At 31.5% G+C, this 20,854-nt stretch overlaps 1 protein-coding gene across 1 annotated transcript in view; it reads right to left on the bottom strand.

The window, feature by feature from the left end:
- LOC108906859 overlaps nt 1-20,854 on the bottom strand; it is a 267,026-nt gene that overhangs the window by 121,611 nt on the left and 124,561 nt on the right. Inside the window, exon 2 of the mRNA XM_018710290.2 lies at nt 4,377-4,437. The gene's annotated coding sequence lies outside the window, so the exon portion shown is untranslated. The remainder of the gene's footprint in view (nt 1-4,376; nt 4,438-20,854) is intronic.

Below are 20,854 nucleotides of genomic sequence, written 5' to 3' on the forward strand. Positions count from 1 at the left end.
CAATTCCAAATACCAACTGAATTGCGTATTGCTGGACAGCTTAGTACCTCGTGTTATCCGCCGCGTCGTTGTCACATTTCTCGATATGAATTTTATCGAATTTTAAATTTATTAGAACGCTAATAATTTTTTAGAATTAAGCATAAAGAAGTTCAAAAAAGTGATAAACATTGTATTCTATGGTATTCTATGCACGCAGTTACGTCAATATTGCTTAATTAATCGAACTTTTGTACATTTGTAGAAGTTTTTTTCGGAAATGGTTGAGTTTAGGACCCATGTCGTATAAGATTTTTTTTATTTTAATGTATTATATCGTTTGTTAAAATTAAGGCAGTCAAACTGCTAACACCCTGTAGAATGGGTGGAAAATATTTAATAGGCTCTATAAGCGCATAAAGTCACAAAATCAGTTCATTAAAAAAGTATTTAGTTGATAAGGCTTTCTAGTCGTTATCTAAATATATTGTTTTATATTTCTTTATACCTTTGTTTTTATGCTTTTTATTGTGTTTTTATTTCTTTTTCTGGATTCTTTCTGTTTTATCTTTTTGTCTGCCTTTTACTTGATTGTGACTCTATGATTGTGACTATTCCCATACAATTTTTATTATTATGGTATTACATTTTTATCAGCTACTTACTTCTAATTTTTTGCAAGTCTTAGAATTATTCGTTTCGTTAATGCGACTATTCACAATTTCATAGGGTTTTCAGTTGAATTTTAGTTAAGGCCGGCGTTTTATAAACAAGAAATAGCACATTTCGTAATACATTAAATAAATTAATTAAATTAATTAATTAAAAATTACGCATTAAAAAGACCCTTTTCAATATGAATTGTAATAAGTGCACATACCTTCACTTGATTCACCACTCCATGGATGCTACTTTGCAAGATTTTTATTAGAAACATTTTACTTATAAATTGGTGTCTAGAAAAAAATTAGGTATTTCAAGTATGGCATAGCAACAGATCATTTGATCTTAAATTAATGAAAGTACTTTGTCCTCTACTTTTGGCATGGTGAGGATCGAAGTTTCAGTAACTATTTATTTATATTTTAATGTAATATTTAGAAAAACAATTTCATATAACAGTAAAAGTGAAATATTCGCATATTTGTCGTTGATTTATACGAATTAAAATGACATGTTTTTTCGACATATTTGTTTAAATACTGAATTTTGCATGGTAGGTTTTCAACATAATTCCTTTTAAACATTAAAATACATAAATAAGGAATATCAAATCTTCTTTAACCAAGTCATTAGGAACTGATGAAGCAGCAGTAAAACAAAGTTAAAAAAATAGTTTTACGAAATGGTTAAAAACCTGTATTTTTTTATCTACATTCTACATACATTTTGTTTACATATGTTCAATTTCTAATACATTTTGAGAAACAGTTAAGTTTATTTTATGGACGGATTGCAGAAATACTAATTTTATAGTCTACATAAAGAGACCTGTAATAGGAGAAACAATTAAAAAGTCATGCAAATTTAAATCCGAAGAATTAGCAATGCATTTGATGTTTATTGTTTATTGATCGTAAAATTTTCTTTACGTCCCGCCGGTAGATTTTATGTTTCTTGTAACTAGCATATTTTATTACTTCGTACTTGGTATCATGATGTTCAGCAGTAAAGTTACGTCATTTGCAATTTTTTTATGTTATTAATAATTATTGACGCACCACGTGCTCACTCAAGCCAACAGCGGTCTAATTTTGAGAAGGCCTCTATTTCCTATTGTTTAAATAGCAATTTTATTACATTTTTATTGCAGATCTTTTTTTTCCACATTTATACAGCTTTTTACTCATAAATATACAAATATTCATTCTCATGAGTGACAAATTTTTAGGAAATTTTTGCTTCAAGTTTGCTTCATTCAAAAATGAGTCGAAAAAAAATAAACTGATTTAGATCAAGTTACTTTAGTAAAATTTTGTTTCCTGAATAACTTATAGGTACCTATTCAATTTTTTTTTATTTTGACATTTCTATTTTTTTACCAAAAAATAATCTAAATATTTATTTTTTGTCGGTGGAGATTTTGAGAAAACAGAAATATTTTATGAAACTTCACTTTATTTTCTGTAAAAGGTGTATACTTGTTGCCTTCTCTGTATTAAAAAGTCAGCATTTACTACGATATACCGGGTGATACACGTAAATATCTCGTTAGAGAAGCCAGCAATCGAAAAATGGCCTAAAGTAAGAGTTGTTCAGTTCACTGGGGGAAACTAGATGCTTACCTAGGATTTGACCTTGACCTCACCTTGAAGGTCAATTAAAGGTCAACTTCGAAATTTTAAATGGGACTCCCTATTTTTAACCTTGGATGGATTCAGCAGAAAATTTTACATCCGGATGTGATCACAACTTTGGCCTTGAGGTCAAGATCAAGGTCACAATGGGTTTAAATGATTCGTCACCCTTGAAGCAGCGTCGGAATAAGATGTTGACCTCCATAAATAATAAAGACAAGATAACAAAATTTATCATTTTATTTAGGTTATTTTACAAATAAAAATATTGATTAGTTAAATATTATGTCATATTTTATGAAAGACAAATTTTAATGTAACTGTGAGGAATGCTAATTTTAATTTTATGGCCCATGAGTCATTTAAAATGATTTGAATAGGCAATAAAATTGTTGTCACTTACTATTTTTGAATCATAAATTCTAAACGATCATATCATTCGATAAGCAGCAATAAGAAATAAATGTGAAAACAGCTAGCAATAAGTACACGTTCCAGTCATAATTTTAATGTGTGTCAAACTTAGATTAAATTAAAAACTGTAGAAGAAAATAAGTAATTTAATTTTGTAATTATATCTATTGCTTCTGTTTCAGCTTCTGCAATGTTCAGTTTAGTTACAAAAGGTTTGATACTATTATAGATTTGTACTTTATTAACTGTCTCAAGATGGGTTCAAATTTAAAAAATATATTATGTTTGACCTAATAAAATGTCTAAACTAAAAACAAGATATTTGAGGTAATGATTATTGTGAGCTGAAAGTTTTAAGCTTGGTAAAACTGGTTTTTCGGAAATATCATCATCTGTACTCAAAGGCAGTGCCCCATAGCTGCAATTCTCTGTAACGTCGTCAATTGAAGTCGTTTCGTTGGAGAATGGACCATAACATCATTGGAATATGAAGTTTTGTAGACGAAAATAATAAATAAAAATAATAAAAACACTTTACAGTGAACCGAGAGTTAATTTTAAAGAATATAGGAAAAAATAATAAAGAATGTTTGTAGCACTTTAAATATTTTTGAAAATAAACATTCGTTAAATGATATAGATCTCATTGAGGATAAAGATAAAGACCACAATAATTTCAATACATTAAAATTAAATTGCACTTCTAAGGAAAGGTATCGATATTCTACGAAAACATTCAATCTTTCAGTAGACAAAAAATATAAATAAATATTGTTTATCCACATCCTATTGATGGCAAAAGACCTTTGTTTTTTATTTTTTTTTTCAGTTATTAAAATGTATAAGAAATAATTGGTTTATAATTCCAAGCCTTTCTAAATAAAGTAAAAATTTCAAATACTTTGTTTTTATCTATTTGCGTAAGAATTTAGTCGCATTTTTACGAATTTCCACAGAAGCATCTACTTTGAAAGTATCGTTGCGCACTTTCTTGTTTGCATATATAGAATATTGTAATATCATGTCTAATCGGAAAGCTAACATGAAAGAAAGCTGTCAGACATACAGGGTCGGAAAGACCCCATAGTTCATCGGCCGTTACGTGAGAGCGATAAAGTAAGTCATAGAAATCCGTGCGATAGAGAAAGATGGCTATAATGAAGGCGTCTAATAGTCACCGCCCATTTCGCCCTTCCACAAATAAGAAGTGGATGTTATTTGTGGAACACTGTATATCCTAATTAATCACTTATGAGTGATTTATTTTTGCACTCAATATTTAGTTAATTAAAAACCAAGTCTGAGTAACAAATGCCTCAATAATAGTTAAATTTAAATCATATTAGAGAAAAAGTTAACTCTAAATTAGTTTTATATACTCAGATAAGAGTCAAAAGTCACTCAATTGATATTTAGCAGTAATTAACTCGGATTTGTGTAAAACTCACTCATTTCTGATGCAATAGTTTCACTCAGTTGTACTCATATTAATAGAGTGAAAATTTCACTCAATTTCATTCAAAATTGAGTGAAATTTGAGTGAAATTTTTTTACAGTGTAATGGAAAGTTTCGTTACTAATATAATGTTACCATTGAAAGCCCAAAACACAATTGGAATAAGTTGAGTAAATGAACACGGCAATTGCTATAAACAGTGAAGAAAATAAATGTACATAATATCTTACCTCCAATAGGTATGTAGGTGACATTTCCGGCACCAATATCGATGGTAATCCCTTCACCTCTCTGAAAATGAAAACTACTTTAGAATTAAAATTTGATATTAAAAATATAAGGAGTTAGGTTTCTAGGCTTAAATTAATACACCTTATTCGCATCAAATTTGGTATACGGGTGTTTTCGAGGTCTGATCACTGATCACGAAACCGAGATCAGATTTACAAAATTCAACCCGTGAATCTTTTACAGAAAAAAGAACAAGATATATCCGAAAACAAGTAAGTTATCACATGATTAGGTACTCGGGTTATAAAGTAAAATATTACAAAATGAATTTCGCAATAATTCTGACCTCGAATACGTAATCAGTAACCCCAAAAACCTCCGTATAACAAATTTGCTTCGATTCTGTTATTTTTTGAAAATTTGGTCGGCTATCTTGGATCCGCCATTTTGAATTTTGCAAAATTGACCTCGGATCCGTGATCAGCGACCCAGAAAATCCCGGTATACCAGATTTTGCGCGAATCTGTTATTGTTTGAAAATTTGTTATATCTGACCTTAATTGACTCGTTTTTTTTGAGGTTAGAAAAAGAACCATTAATTCTGACCGCGGATTCACGTTGGGTGGGATCTTATCTATATAAATGAACATTTGAAAATAGAAAAAAAATTGTATTTTTCCTAGCACTTTTTCATGAATTTTTGCTATTTTTTACCTGTTTTTTAAGGTTAGGAAATTCATGTGATGTGATAGCTCAATTCTGACACCGGATTCGTGATCAGGAGGCAAAAATACTACAGATAACATATGTCGCATGAAAAGTACAGACAACTTTTCTTTTTTTGTATGGCTGTGTTATCCAAGTAAAAACGATGCTCTTATAAACCATGATAACCCAAGTAATAATAATCATATTTAGTTCATTTTTCCTACTAAGTACTTCATACAGAGTAGAAGGAGTGGCAAGCAATAGTTTATGGTGTACGTAACAGAACTAATTTCTAAAAAATAATTAGGTTTAATAGCGTTCACGTACAGAATATCCTTTATTGAATACCTGGACTTAATTATTTGTAAAATATACTGCTAGAATATTATGAAATCACAAAATTAATAAATTAGGAACGTATGAGCACACGTCAGACACCACTAATATGTCACTAACCTAGCAATCATTTGTGAGGGCAATTTGAGTACTATTTAAGAGAAGTAGAATTGTCTATGAAAACGATTAGGGTTTAGTATGAGATAAGTGTGAGTAGAACTTTAGTGAGATCTATGAATTTGAGCCTAAATGATTAAAGAAAATACGCAAACATTTGTACTAATTGTAAGTGCAAATTTTATAATCACATTTTAAAGCAGTTTGTTAATTGCCACAGTAATATATGCTTGTGACAATGCTTTAAAGCTCCATTAAATTTAAGTTATTAGCATTCAAATATTTTATTTTATTACGAAATAGACATTAAGTAAAATACATTTTGAACCTGATTTGCTATTTTACGTTTGTTAAGATAGATATTTACCCAGAGAAGAATCAATCTCTTCCCATAATAAATAGTGTATTCCTGTCATAAAAATTAGATGATAAACATGGCTCCGTAAATGTTTTCTTACCGAGATAGATTGCATTAAATATTGAGAGAAAATAAATGAAATTGTTACTCGGACCTGATACAGAAATAATAATTAATAAGTTAATCATTCTATCTATAATTAAACTTATAGAAACTGTTAAAAATATTTCTACTGGCTTGTTATTTATTTACAGCTGCAGATTTAACATTTTATGTCTCCGGGAAAGTGATCATTTAAGTGAGAGTAACTCGAAAATGGCTAATTAGGTACTTAAAAATTAATAGAAATAAAAGATTAAAACTAAATTAAATAAATTCTCTGTTTCTACGCCACTGGTGGGGGCAAAACACCTACTTCTGGTATATCTGGTATAAGGGTTGTTCACGGTAAGTGGCCTGTTAAACGTTTTAGAGGAACCAAAGCGGGAGTGCTACGTTGATGGCATTATTTTCATTGAAGAGAACATATCTGGTAACCCTCGTAAACAAAATTTCAGGGTTTGGTTCCTCCGAAACGTTTAATAGGCCACTTACTGATGAACCCTGTATATGCAGTTCCGAGAAACAAACTTATTCGAAATATTTAACACCCTGTATCTCAATAAGGAAGCATTGGCGGATCCATAATTATATACATTTTTCGTCTTATTTTCATGGGAGGAAGCTACATTTCATTTGAAAATGTTGATGTATTGCTTATAAAATGACAGATTGGGCTTTTAATTCACTGCATATGTCAAATTTCTCAACATAATTCTTTCAAAGGAGCAACATTATCGATCTGTATTGGTTAGTGCAGTTCTTGGATATTACTCCCAACTCCAGATATACGATAAAAACTCCCAGAAATACATAACAATGGAAAAAAGGAAAGCAACACCGATACAAAAGCTTTTCAATTTGTAGTAAACAGATGCGACAAACTTGGAAGTCACCATTCTAACAATAAGAGAAATTATATCGTTTTAATATAGAGGATGACTGGCTGAAAGAGTGCATCGGAATTATTGGAAGCTGCAGTCATTATTTCCTCGAGGAACTTTTACCACGAATGACGTTCATACGCTGTTTTAGTTTTGGATTCTACTAATTACACGGGTTGTCTCTGGATATTTCCAGGAAGCATCAAAATACAATCCGTACGATATTTGTTGAGATATAATGCCAAGAAGAGCCCTGCGTCACTTTCTTGGAATTAACCGCATTCGATACCCGAGGTAGCAAAACATTGGCGGAAAATTTCAAAGCATGCATCTGACGCGGTAAATTGTTACAGTAATTCCGATAACAGAACTTTATTGGCTTATTCTTTTCTTTGAATTATATATCCACAGTTATTGTACAGACTGTACCGGTTTGTACACTGTAAAAAAATCGCTGTGCGCGAAAGCAATATTGAGCTTTTTGATAATTTTACTCATTTGTGATAATATTTCAACTAAAACAAAACTTTCATATAAATATAGGTACCCGTTAAATAAACTCTACAGATAAACTCGTATTTGGTGCACTTGAAGCTAAATTGGAGTAAATGTCCTCATTATTGAGTGAGCCCATCCCAATCTATGGTTGTCGTGCGTTGTCTTTGTCTATTCCCATCGTTCCTATTAGGCCATCTTGTGGCGTTGTGTATGGCGTATAATGCCGGACAAGTGTCTGTTATTCCGGTTACTGATACATTATTGAGTAAAACTGAGTGAATTTGAGTGAAATTTTGTTTACAATGTACAATCTTTGTAGCGAAAATAAAAGGATATGGTAGACACCACGTTTCTTGCGATACCTTAAAATTCTCTAGAGACATCTTATTCATACTATAAATTTAAACTTACTGAATCCTAATTTATGTAGTATTATTCAACTGTTGCGTAAGAGGTAGTGCTTTATTTTTACCCCATTTTTAAAATTTTTGAAAATCATTAATCTTCAAACCAGTAGAGAAAAAGGGTATAGAAAAAAGTGCGTTTTTAGGTTGATAAATAAATTCGGCAACACTTCGAACAATTTCCAGAAAGCAAATGCTTTTGTTGGGATTGATAGATATGACCTTGAAGTTATCATTAATGCTACATATCCTAGACTGTATTCAAACCTAGGATTAGTTTATGACAAACGAGAATAAATTAATGCAAACTAATGTTTCTCTCAGTGTAAGCACCTAAAATTGAGTTGTGATATGTTTAATTAATGGGCGAGAAAGGAAATATTCTGAGCTCCCTATACAACTGGAAGACACTGAAAAAATTAAATAAAGTTTTACGATCATCGGTTAAAAAAAAGAATGCTTTAAAGTGCCATGATACAAAGCTAAAAATTTTCAAAAAACTTGGCGAGCATTTCATTTGCGTTATACAGTACACTGTAAAAAAAAAATCGGTGTGAGTGAAAGCAATAAAGGTTCCATTCAATGAAATTATTGAGTAGGTAAATTTCACTCAATATTATTTATTTATTTATTTCAATTCATGTCGATACACACCAGTGTTTACACACGTCAAAAGAAAGGAAAAGAACATAACTTAGTACGCTGGGATCACTTACTATATAAAAAATAAACAAAGATAGGTAAAATCAATATAAAAAAGTTACAGATTAACAATATTATTAAAAATACTACAAACATACAAAACAATACATGTAGATAGGTACACATGATAAGAACAAAGAAATAGTTAAAACTAACAAATTAAATATTGTGTAAGTCACTTGATAAAAACTGATTAAAATCATAAAAAGCGTTTCTCAATAAATAATTCTTAATTCTTTTTTTTTAAAGTATTTATATTTAAAATCCTTACATAATCAGGGAGAGCATTAAAGAATTTTAAACCACAATATCCTGTACCATTTCGTGTTCTAGTTAGTCTTCGATGTTTATTTGAGAGGTAGTTCCTATTGCGGGTATTATAAGTGTGAATTTCATGATTACAGCTAAATGACTCATATTGTTTTTAACATACATAATACAGTGGAATATATAAGTCCATGGGAATGTGAGTATATTCAATTCAATAAACTGATCTCTGCAGTCATCTCTATAGTTTAAGCCCGATATCACCCTGATAGCCTTTCTCTGTTATGAAAACACTTGCCGGTTCGAGGGGGCGTGATCCCAAACAAGGATTGCATAAGACTAAACAGAGTGAATGCGACTATGATATACTGTTATTAAAATATTTCTGGATACTTTATATGAAAGAGTACGGAGCAAATATAGATGCTTTAATATTTTGGAACAAATATAATTGACATGTTGGTCCCATAACAATTTAGAGTCTAGGTATATTCCTAAGAATTTAACAAAATCTGGATTATTTAAATGTTCTCCACTTCGTAGGGTAAAAACGATAGTCACCGTTTTCGACTTGTTCAAACTCAAGTTATTAGAAGCAAACCAATCACTTGCCCTTGACTGAATTTGAGGTGATTTCTCTGTTGATAAAACTAAGTCTTTATTTCGATAAGTTATATTAGTATCGTCAGCAAATAACACACTATTAATATTTCCATCTAAAAAAATTGGAAAGTCGTTTATGTAAATTAAAAATAGCAGAGGGCCCAATACTGAGCCCTGGGGCACACCATGAATAATATTCTTTAAACCAGACTTAACACCGTTCTATTGAACATATTGAACTCTATCATTTAAATAGGATTCCACTAATTTTGTACTTTCTCCTGAGAAACCATAAAAATATAATTTATTTATAAGGATATTATGCGACACACAGTCGAATGCCTTTGTTAAGTCTAGAAATTGGGAAACAACAAACTCACCATCCTCAAAACCAACATTTATAATTGATGTTAAATAATCAATGGCCAAAGTAGTTGATAAGTTATTTCGAAACCCTTTTGATGACAGTTAAAAAGTTTATTTGATGGAAAATAAGTTACAATTTGGACATTCAATATATTCTCGAATATTTTAGCCAGCACAGGCACAACAGAAATAGGTCTGTAGTTCGATGGATCATTGACATTATCTGTTTTATGTATCGGGACGACTTTCGATATTTTAAGACATTGTGGAAAAGCATTATCATTGATGTGAGGTGTAGTGTTGCAATTTGCAATAATAATTTTTACAGTGCTAAACAAGAAAATTTAAAAACTTTATGTAAATGTGTTTCCTAAGGATAAAAACTTAGAAAGATATGTGTGGAACGGTGCAAAAGACGCGATTTGTTTAATCATATAACTGGACATATTTGTAGTACACATTTTGAAGACTCAAACTTTGAACGCGATCTTCAAGCAGAGCTATTAAGTTTATCATCAAGAAAAAGACCTAAAGAAAACAGGTTAAATGTTAAATTTCTAGTTTAACTGATTGTATTCACTTCAAAAGGACTAAATTTAATGTTATTGTTGTATAACAAATTGATGTGATTGTTAGAAAAGCGATTGGAAATTTTAAGTATCTATTGAAATGTGATTTTAATATTTTTGTAAACTTGACAATTTTTCTTAAAATTAAATGTTATGTCAAAATTTCTGTGTGATTAACTTTTCCTCTTCTTCCTTTCTTTTTATTCCTCCATAGTCCATTTAACTACGAACGCCGAAAAAAACTCAAAGCTAAAAACTACTGTATAGTTTACTTAGGAATTTTTTAATTCGGAACATCAACTGTAAAACTGTAGTTGGTAAGTACAAAAATAAATTATGTTGCAGCCCTATAAAGTACTTTGGTAAGTTATTTGAAATTTAGTAAAGACAAAAGCAGATACAATAACATATAAACTGTACACTGTTTTTATTTTGGAGCCAAGAGAATATTAAGATAGGTCTAAATTGTTTATATATTCACTTCCCCTCTTCATTTTATTAGAGTTTATGGATATTAATAGATATCTGTAATAAAATTAACATAAATTTTAGGTTAATTATGTAACCAAACGCCAAAAATGGTGACCTATCGTGATTCAAGACAATTTCACATTTCATCCATTTATTTCCAAATTCTAATGGTTCAGTTTGTATATAAAGGTAATATTTTAGACTCAAAATACCTGTTAATTAACCATAATCATAACTGATTAAATTTATTATTTTATGTTAAAAGGAGCGTGGTACAAGAAAAGTGACAATTTTAAATTTGCCTCCTATTTTCTTATGGGAAATGCAATGAGTTAGAAAGAGATGACAGTTGAACGAAGATAAACTGAGGTATTTGGTGACATATTTGTTTTTTATTGGCTGATTGACTTATGCGGCGACCGTCTCTTTATGGACCGTGATCTCGTGACTGTGGCGTGGTGGATGGCAGTATAGCGTATGGTGTGCTTTGGAGTTGGAGAAGTATCGGTTTATCTAGTTATTCTAGTGAAAATTGCATTTTTAAATGCAGTTATGTAATTACAATAATTGAAGACAATATATTAAGTCTTGATTAATATTTGGCTCAATAAACTGATAGTTAAATTGTTATCTATAATTACGTATTTGTAACGTACAATGTAGGTTATGGCAATTTATTTATCTCTTGTGTTGAAACCACCATGACTGTTTAATAGTTTATGACAATGATATTTAAATTTAAATCTCAAGAAAATATAAAGTGGCGCAGAACCACTCCAAACGTTAATAATATAGAAGCATTTATTAAGCAAATTGTACACATAAGTAGACCTAATTTCAAATAAAATGGCTTTTACCATTTAATAAATTACAAAAAAGTTGTTACAAAATACCGATTTTCATATCTTAACTTCAAGGGTTAATATATACTAAAAAAAAATGTATATTTGAGATATTATTTTTACAATATCTCTCTTAATTTGAAAGTTCATCATTTGCAGAACACGATGCGTCTAATTAATTTCAACACCGTATATCCCAATTTATGAGTGATTTATTTTTGCACTCAATATTTATTTAATTAAAAACCAAGCCTGAGTAAAAAATGTCTCAATAATAATTAAATTTAAATCATATTAGAGAAAAAGTCAACTCTAAAATGGTTTTATATGCTCAGAATAGAGTCAAAAGTCGCTCAATTGATAGTTAGCACAATCTCGAATTTAAGTAAATCTCACTCATTTCTGATACAATAGTTTCACTCAGTTGTACTCACTAATTGAATAAAAATTTCACTCAATCGGGTGTGGAAAGAAATTGATATATTATTGAGTAAAATTGAGTGAAATTAATCCGATGTGGCGAGTAGATATAAATCTGTCTACTTTCAAGTAAATATTTCCGTTCTCCATTGTGTAAAATAATGGTAAAGCGTTTCAGATTTATGTGTACCAAAAAGTTAAGAAATCAGTAAAGACGACAAAACTTTTTTATCATGTTAAGAGTTCAACTACTATATTCGTGAAATTGAATTGATCAAAAAGTTTGCAGTGCTATCTTCATTGAATGGGTCGACACATAAAAGTAACCAAGTTTACTTTGGCTGGAACACACAGTTTAAAGCAAATATTTTAACGCGGGATTTAAACAAATACCGTTACGATTTTCACACATTACTACTTTATTTATAGAAGAGTACTATAAACGTTATTGCTATTGTAGTAATTCTTTTCTACGAAGTTTATTGTAATAGATTTTACAAGTACAATAACAAAGGACGAAACAGATAAAGGAAACAAAAGAGAACAATGTGAACAATTGCCACCGATAGGTTTATCAAAACTAAGCTATTTTTAAGACATATTTTCAGATTACTATTAATGTGCTTACACATTACTATTTAATTCATTAGCCTTCTTATCATCCGAGATAAATCCATCTAACCTTCCCTGTAAAAAAATTTCACTGAAATTTTACTCAATTTTACTCAATAATGTATCAATTTATATCCTATTGAGTGAAATTTTCACTCTATTAATATGAGTACAACTGAGTGAAACTATTGCATCAGAAATGAGTGAATTTTACTCAAATCCAAGTTACTGCTAACTATCAATTGAGCAACTTTTGACTCTATTCCGAGTATATAAAACCAATTTAGAGTTGACTTTTTTCTAATTTAATTTAAATTTAATTGTTATTTAGTCATTTTTTACTCAGATTTGTTTTTTAATTAACTAAATATTGAGTGTAAAAATATTTAATTAATTAAAAACCAAGTCTGAGTAAAAATGACTCAATAATAGTTAAATTTAAAACGCATTAGAGAAAAAGTCAACTCCAAATTGGTTTTATATGCTCAGAATAGAATCAAAAGTCGCTCAATTGATAGCTAGCAGTAACTTGGATTTGAGTAAAACTCACTTATTTCTGATGCAATAGTTTCACTCAGTTGTACTTATACCAATAGAGTGAAAATTTCACTCAATTAAGTGTGGACAGAAATTGATAATTTATTCAGTAAAATTGAGTGAAATTTTTTTAGTGTGGGTTTAATTTTTTTAACATTCTGTTGTATAAAGGAGACGTCTATCAAACAATTTTTATTTGAACTACCCTCATTCTTTTTTCAACGTAGAATCTAATAATGAAATGTTTTAATAGACGCCCTGTATATTTGATGTCGCATGCAACACAGTTATTATTTTATTTGCACTAACTGCAGTTCTGATTAGATTTACTTCTAACAAATATTTATATTTAATTTGAAGTCAGCTTTTTTATATTATAGTTTTGGATTTAAAATATTACATGATATTCCCTTCTTTACTTTTGTAATGATTATTTATTCATTCCTAATATTGTTTCTTTAGAGTAAACTGTATTTTTTAATGAAGAAAATGTGGTAGAATGGTTAAAGTATGGTTTTAATGGATTAAGATCTGCTAGAACGCCAAATCTTAATCCACTGGATAATCTACGCCTGGGGTAGCATAAAACAAACAGTATGTATGTATGTATGTATGTCAGAGGGTAGTGGAATTGTTTATCCACCACAGCACTTAGGCCTTATTAGGCCCCTTGTACACCCTCCTTCATTACTCGAGTACTTTTCTTCAAACCATCCTATTTACTACACGGGTGGCTTGGTGGCAAAGTCTCGTACAGTTTATGTATGATAGCATGGTCTTGAGTTACAGAGATTTTCTTTGCTCTGTTTTCATTACCATTTATCGGGGACCACACGCATTCGGAAAATGTTGCGCGACCCAGGTCTCTGGTAGGCTGCCACAGCCACGACCCCGAGCCTGCCTTAGGTCACCCCTCCAAATTCCAGCCTGCGTCCGTGATGCTTACCTCGGCAGATCGAAATCCACCGTCCAAGACACCCGGCTAGGCGGTCCTCTCAAAACAAATAGTGTATTAAGAGGAAATAAATAATGAAGAACATTTGCAAAATAGGAATATGAATGCTGCACATGAAATTCATATTGATTAAGATCTTATTGAAATTACTAATTCATTTGTTTCGGCGTTGCCAGGTATGCATCGAGGTTGGCGGTGCACTGTTCGAATATAACCTTTAATGAAAAATAATGTTTTCATTTTGTATAAGCCTTACGTGGATTAAATGATTTTGCATATCCTACTGTTACTTTTTGTAAAATCTGAAATTCATGGAAACGGTCATCTTTGATATCTGAAAAAGCCCATAGGAAAAAAACTTTTTTGCCTAAAATTGGATTCTAAACCAGATTCTCTTGGTATAAAACACCTATATTTAATTCCACACATCTTAATCTAGAACGCTAAATTTTGTTTTATCAATATTTGAAAGGCAATTTGTGTACAACATTTTTAATTAAAAAAAACATTGAAATACGACTTTAATAACCGGAACTTCTATAGTTTGTACATATTTCCTGTGAAATGTACATCAGTTTCGTTGATGTGAGAGTAGCAGCTCGTTTGTGCAGCCTGCAAAGATTATACACTTGAAGATCTTGGTGCAAGAAGGCGATAAGTAAAAACGTTGCTATTTTCTGTTGCATCATTTGGCTAAATACAACATTTTTGCATTTACAGTGTAGGGATGGGATATGAGAATTTGTTATTATTTACAAATTTGAGCCAAGTCGAAGAATATACGTATAAGAATAAATTATAATAAATATTAATATATTCCCCTGAATTTATTATTGCCTGCCTTGCCTACGTGATTTTATGTGCGTACAAGGAAGGCATTATTATTCCAGAAAATCGATCTGTCCGCTGTTTTCCATTAGAAATATGAATTCACTTTGAAGGGCTTTTAAGGGATATGTCAAAAACAGATACACACGGATAAGGCACTTCTAGGGGTATAATGTATACGAAACACATCACTTACGTTTTTTAACAAGTCGAGACAGCTAACTAAACAGAATTTTCTTTAGTTGATACTGTATTGTTAGAAGTAGTTTTATTTTAACAAATGCATGTCTTTTAATACGTACAAAGTATTTTGTTGCAAATAGGCATAACCGGAAAACTTCTATTCCCAGTGACCCTCGAATCCTATAAAAAATTTGTGAAATTTCACTCATATCACACTTAACAATATCTCAATTTCTGTCCACACCAGATTGAGGGAAAATATTCATGTTTGTGGTATCAAATATCTTGTATTCTTGTTGTTCTAAAAGGGTCTTACTATTTCTACATTTTACAATCAATTTCAGAATATCGACGTATACACCAAACTAATCAATTTTATTGAGAATTTGAAAATCGATCTTGAAGAAAAGAGTAGTACTTTCAGTACAGGCTGGTCCATTTTCGATGGGATTTCAGGGTATCTCAGAAACTACTAAAGATATGATAAATCTGACACCACGTTCTCGAGTTTGATTTTCATGGCAAACTCGATTGTCAAATCAGAAATTTGCTATCTTCATTTGTTTCTGAGTTACAGGGCGTTTCTCGTTATTGTGACACTTTTGAACATGTCTGTATCTCAGCTGTTAAATAAGTTAGAGTTAAAGTGAAAACTGCTCAAGACTAATTCTTTGGCGTAGAATTGAATGCCGGTATTAGATTTTTAGTAGGTCTTAAGATTCCGGAGTTATGACCCAAAGTTATAATTTTTTAAATGGAAATCGTAGCTGGTTATGACCTAAAAAAATGGAGATTTTTTTTTGCTTTTCAGCAATATACCACATGCTATAGTTATTTTTCCAAACACAGAAGATACGGGGTGTTTTATATATAAATTCGATCCTTTTTTACATTTTAATATGGCTGGCTATGAAAATACATACAAAACTATAATTCTTACTTTTACAAAACTCATATCTGTTGTAAAAATATGACGTTTATTTAAAATATATATTACAGATAAGAAAAGACAGAGTTTTCAAATTTTTATTCCACTTCAACTGAAGTTACAATATTAAACGTAAATTAAACAATAGTAAGTACCTACATCAATAAAAACTTTCAAAAATGATAGCTAAATGTTCAAATTGCCGTCCCTCAACTGTCACATATTTCACGCATCTTCTGGCAACGCATCGGGTAGCATTCATTAAATGTATAGGTATTTAAAATATTATTAAAAGGAATTTTAAATATAATGTCTTTTAGAAAACCCCAAAGGAAAACGTCCAACGGACTCAAATCAGGTAACCTAGGCGGCCATCTGATCGGTCTGTTTGTTCCTATCCACCTATCTCCTAAAATTTCGTTGGTATTATATTATCAAACGGGTATATGTTGTGCATTTAAACCAAATGTCATATTTTTACAACAGATAGGACTTTTGTAAAAGTAAGAATTATAGTTTTATCTGTATTTTCTGTTTTGTGGAGAAAATTTACCTCGTGATGTAACATAACCTCAAATATAGGTTTTACCACTTTTAGGTTTGGATATCTCGAAAACCTGAAGCGATGATTGAGAGCAATTCTAATCCGAATAAGTATAGCCTGGCTTCTGGTTTAAATCTTTCTAGGTCCGTTTTATTCGTTATAATTATTCACAATAATTATAACTATAACTTTCCTAAAGACGCTTAAAATACAGGGTGGCCAAATGAAAACGAAACAGAGCCATTTTTAGGAACTGCGTCAAGATTGTAGAAAAACGCTCAGACTCGTCGATTTTAGATTATAGGGGGACATTCTTTGCTGGTATTTTTGACTCAGCCACTTTCACCCCCAAGCAAGGGTAATCATCACCCCAAAATATTTAAATGGCATTGGCGGTTGAGTAATATTTATTATTTATTTACTTTAAATTTTATAATTCCGCCCAATACTTACATTTTAAAATTTAAATTATGTTTAGTTGCTTACTTACAACTTAGTTGATTAAATGTTCAAACTGATGACCGCCCGCTTCCATACAAGAATAAAGATTTTGTTCGAAACGTTCGCGCACATTCCGAAGCATTTCCGGAGTGATTCGACGGCATTCGTCGACGATTCTTTGACGCAAATCTTCCAGCGACGCTGGCTGTGTTTTATAGATTTTACTTTTTAGGTATCCCCACAAAAAGAAATCAAGGGGCGATAAATCCGGTGATCGTGGAGGCCACTCAATGCTGCCTCTTCTCCCAATCCAATTCCGTAGAAAACGTTGGTCCAAATACTGACGGACAATTAACGCATAATGCGGAGGAGCACCGTCCTGTTGAAAAATCAAATGATCTTTATCATACTCTGGAACATTTTCAATAATATCAGTCAAGGCAGGGTCAATAGCGTTTTCCAGTAATTGCAAATACATTTGGCCAGTCAAATTATCAGGTAGAAAAAAAGGACCCACCAGCCGGTCACCGAAAATTTCAGCCCATACATTTAATTTTTCCGGTTGCACCTCGTGAAAAACTCTTGGGTTTGAATCTGACCAATAGCGGCAATTGTGACGATTTACCGTCCCGTTTAAGAAAAAATTACATTCATCAGATCCTGAACTGAATGTATTTTGGATGGATGGAATGCCTCGTACTTAATGTAGGATCAAGATGAACTTGTTCCAAAACTGCAACTTCACTAGCTTCATTAACTATAGGTTTTTCAATTTCTCGTTTTTTATTGGCTACGTTCCCTGTCTCTTGAAATTTTTTTACTGACTAGAACATATTTCCTCCTGACATGTCGATCTTGATGTTGTTCATTAAATAGCTTCTATTCGCACATTTATTGTTCATAAAGTAAAGCGAAATGGTATCTACCCTTTCCGTAATGGAATAAACCATAGTGTTTAATTTTCAAAAACACAATTATGTTAAATAAACTACTAACCAACGCTTCCAAATAATACTAGAAAATAATTTGGAATCCACTAATTTTACGTTCATTGCGTCTTGTATAGCATTCATTTATGTTGTTTACAATTTTTTTTACGAAAGTGATAACAAATCGCCAAAAGACCAATGTAACGCAAGAAATACTAAATTTATACCATTGGCGTACTTAACTCGAATGACTGACATTTTTACCGTTACTAATTAATTGTTTGTACATAAGTTTCAACTTTAAAATCAAAATTCTTCATAAATATTGGGCGGAATTATAAAATTTAAAGTCTGTTGTAAAGAGAAATGTAAGAGCTTTCAAAAGAAATATTACTCAACCCCCAACGCCATTTAAATATTTTGGGGTTATGCTTACCCTTGCTTGGGGGTGAAAGTGGCGGAGTCAAAAATACCAGCAAAGAATGTCCCCCTTTAATCTAAAATCGACGGGTCTGAGCGTTTTTCTACAATCTTGACGCAGTTCCTGAAAATGGCTCTGTTTCGTTTTCATTTGCCCACTCTTTATATAATTTTATATGAATTTCCCGTAGAGAAGGTTAGTTCGAAAATAACACGATGGTAATGGAGTCATAAAGAAGGTATAGAACCACTTAGGTAAATGTACACTTCCCATTTTACATCGACCACTCAGCACTTATCGTTACCCAAAATCGTGACACAGGGCACAAATAGCCAAAAAGTGAAAACGGAAATTTACCTCGCGTTATAAAAACTTATACGCTTGAATTGAATGAGTGTTTCTTTTACTCGATACGAGAGTGCCAGTGAACTATAGAAAGTGATGGCTTGCTGCATCGTTTTGAAGTTTTCAATATATTTATTTTTTTAATAACAGTAATAATAATATTAATATTTGTTTTTTAACTCCAGTTTAACATTCAGTGACAGGAAATTCTTAAAAATTAATTAAAAAGTAACATAAATAGGCATTCGAGGAGGGTAGTTCTTGCAATACCAGCCGTAAAAGTATCATGTGTTCCACTTTCCAATTTAGGTACCAGAAAATGCAACATATTTAAATGAATGCTATGTACTAGTAATTCTACTATCTGCCAAAGTCTGTACGAAAGTTTTATACAAAAAGGGTGAGCACAGTCTCAGTTACACACTCTCCGAACTTATAGTAAGTGTTCACAATCTTCACTCGCTCATTCGGCGTATAGAGCTTCAATTTGTGTTTACTAAAACATGTAACCCTGCACAATGCTGCCAACTTTTCGAAATGAAAATGGCGCATAATTCAAATCCTGCTTTACTTTTGGAACACCGTTTTTAAAACTGAATTATCTTCAGTCGTTTCCAGCAAAAACGCATCTCGAGGGATATGTAAATACTTTATTAATGACCCTGTAGATGTAAAATATATTTGATAGCTTAAAAATGGTAAAATGGCTCGCGGCATAGCAAATTTTATGGGTTGTAAATAACAGAAATCAATTACTTAAATTCTGGTAATAAAAATTCAGATTTTCATAAATCAGGGAGGTACTTAGAAATATAAATTGCTGCAATCTAAAATATTTTGCGGTAAAATTATTCGAATCGACATATTTTAAATAATAAGCCGGGTAAAAAGGAATGTGTAGGTACGCCACGTGCTTGTCATTAACAGAATAAATGTATTTCCTGTTTCCTTCTACAAATATAGAATCGTCATTTTCAAACCAGGAAACAGCAACAAAAATGTTATTATGGAATCGACAAGAATAGACGTATCGGCTGAATGAAATTGGAACTTTGTAAATTCTTTATCAGATATTTAGCTTCCACTGATATGTCTAGTGGGATGTAAGATATTCGGTTCGTTTAATATCAAATTAATTAAAACACAACGACGACACGACGACGACAGGGTGTTCCATTTAGGGCTTACAGTGAAACACGTAACCAAGTCCAGTTAAAACCAGACGATAGAGGAGGAATAAGACCATGCTGACGTGTTGCAACAATCCGAATCCCATCCGAATCAAACCGATCAGGTCTGGGTTAAGGTCAGTTCAAGGTCAAATATGGAGAATCAATTGCCAATAAAGTAAACCTACATAATAGGTTAAGGTCATTTTCAGAAACTCAAAATTAACTGAGCCGCAATATCTCTAATTTATAACAATTTAAGTTTGGTATCTTTATTACTAGCTAATAATAAATGCATTTATAAAAAAGGAATGGCCAAACATAATATTAGCAGTTTCAGAAAAAAACATATTAAATGTGTTTGAAGAATATGTTGACCACATTTTCTCTTCAAATATGGGTAAACTACTGTTATACAGGGTGTTACAAAAAGAGTGTAAAATATTTAAGGAGGTAATAGTATGAACCAAAATAAGCAGAAAAGTCTCAATAAACATGGGTCCGCAAAGTAACGGTTGCGGAGATATGGAATGTTTTACGTTTTTTAGCCCCTTTTTTTATTTTGCAAAAACGTTGTGTATTTTCTTATAATAGTTGGTTGATGTTTAGTGAAATAAACAGTACGTATTTGACAGTTGTTCTCAGTGCACAAGTTTTCTTTCGCTATGGCTGGTTACTCTAACGCAGAATTAACAGACATGCATTTCATGTATGGTCGTGCTAATGGGAACGCCACCGAAGCGCGACGTCTTTATGTTGACGCTTATCCAAATCGCCAGATTCCTTCACAACGCATGTTTGGAAGAATTCACCAAAGATTGCGTGATACCGGTTCCTTGAGCAAACAGTGCCATTTATCCGGAAGACCAAGGTCGGTATCCACTCCTAGAGCAGAAGAAGAAATTCTAGCACTGGTAGAGCAGAATCCAGGTACGAGTGTG

Source organism: Anoplophora glabripennis, unplaced genomic scaffold, assembly GCF_000390285.2.
Source record: "Anoplophora glabripennis isolate ALB-LARVAE unplaced genomic scaffold, Agla_2.0 scaffold260, whole genome shotgun sequence".
Lineage (NCBI taxonomy): Eukaryota > Metazoa > Arthropoda > Insecta > Coleoptera > Cerambycidae > Anoplophora > Anoplophora glabripennis.